Below are 1,618 nucleotides of genomic sequence, written 5' to 3'. Positions count from 1 at the left end.
AAAAAAAGTACCTTTATCACAGTGGTTTTATCCTCTGGTAGTTAAAAGCGGTCATAACATTTCAAATTATGCAGCTTTTATTATCTAATACTAAGCAATACTTAGTTATGGTTAAGAAATGGTTTTACCCTCTGACACTGAAACAGTGGCCATATAATTTCAACTTAAGCAGTTTTATCTTCTAACAATGAAGAAGAAATTTTATTTTTTGAAAACAGACAGCTGAATACTTTTAAAAAAAGTATTTGTAATTATGACATTTAGTGGTTTATCAAGTCTTTGGCCCCAGTGGCACAGCGGAATGTCTGCGGACTTACAACGCTAGAAACCGGGTTTTGATACCCCGGGTAGGCAGATAGCCCATTCTGTAGCTTTGTGTTTAACTTCAACCAACCAACCAATTAAGTCTTTGAAAATCTATAAATTTCAGTCGTATAACATAAAATCAAGATATTTTCAAAATATCTCTGCCGAGACAACGTGGTGCTGCCATCTAACCATTTAATTTTTAACTAATTCAATACCAAAAAAGAATTTCTAAACTGTTTACATTATGTTATTTTAGAAAGCACAGATTTATAATCAAAATAACTTCATAAAAAATAATAGTAAATTACCATAAAAACATTATATATCATTACAATAGAAATGCTTATTAATTAATTCGTAATCTAATGAGTAAATAAGTTTTTTTATTTTGATTTCTAGTTCGGAAATAAACATCAGTTTTCACATTAGTAACGGGAGTATGAATATAAAAACTCACCTAAAGGTGAAAACCGGAGTAACCTTTCATCTCGAAGTGAAGTTGTCTCTGAAAGGTCACTGTCTTCGTCCTCCTCCAATAACGGAGGTGGCGCTGACACCTCGTACCCCCAACGCCGTCGAAAAGCTTGTCGGCCCCCGTCTAACCTAACACGCGGAAGGTCCACAAACAATCGGTCTCCAATCTACCAGAACGAAAGTATGAATAAGAGAAAATGATATTGTCAGACAATTATAGCTCACAGATTTTAATTTTCAGAAATAGATATTTTTTGAATCGCATGATAAGTCCCAAACTAAGTATTCAATGTATTAGTGAGTCACATCAAAAACAATGTACTGCATGTGGATCTGGATCGGGATTCAGATCCTTTTGTCAGGATCTGGGAGGGTCAGGTACTATCGAAGACCTCTTCCATCCCCCTGTACAGCTGTTATAATCATCGGACAAAATAATTCATATTGTCTGCTAAATGCTAAATGAATTATTAGTGAGGGTTGTGTACCGTTTACAGCCTTTAGTTACAACAACCCCTTTCAAAGCCATGTCCATCCATATATCACGTGTAGCATTTAGTATCGGAATATACATTTCTTCGTTTGGTATGTATAGTCCTACACATAACAAACAGTCCCGTATATCGCGACATATTCATTTCACTAATTCATGACAAGAGTATCTGTACTATTATTCTGCTTGTTTGTATGTATGGCCGTTAGCGCATTATTCACTCGACGACAAACTGTCTGCCTAAACTAAAGTTAAAAAAAAAAAAAACGTACACAGAGTTACAGAGTTAATTTATCTCTTTGTCGAACTTAGGCCTAACATAAGTTAAAGTTTTATAAAGTA

The 1,618-nt window shown here is 34.5% G+C and overlaps 1 protein-coding gene across 1 annotated transcript in view; it reads right to left on the bottom strand.

Moving 5' to 3' along the window:
• LOC106466090 (ras GTPase-activating protein nGAP-like) overlaps positions 1-887 on the bottom strand; it is a 123,707-nt gene extending 122,820 nt beyond the window's left edge. Inside the window, 1 exon segment of the mRNA XM_022394046.1 lies at positions 767-887. The gene's annotated coding sequence lies outside the window, so the exon portion shown is untranslated.
• Between the last annotated feature and the right edge of the window lie 731 nt (positions 888-1,618).

Source organism: Limulus polyphemus, unplaced genomic scaffold (assembly GCF_000517525.1).
Source record: "Limulus polyphemus unplaced genomic scaffold, Limulus_polyphemus-2.1.2 Scaffold2148, whole genome shotgun sequence".
NCBI classification, from domain to species: Eukaryota; Metazoa; Arthropoda; class Merostomata; order Xiphosura; family Limulidae; genus Limulus; species Limulus polyphemus.
The sequence above is the reverse complement of the archived record's forward strand: the minus strand, read 5'-3'. Positions and strand labels throughout refer to the sequence as shown.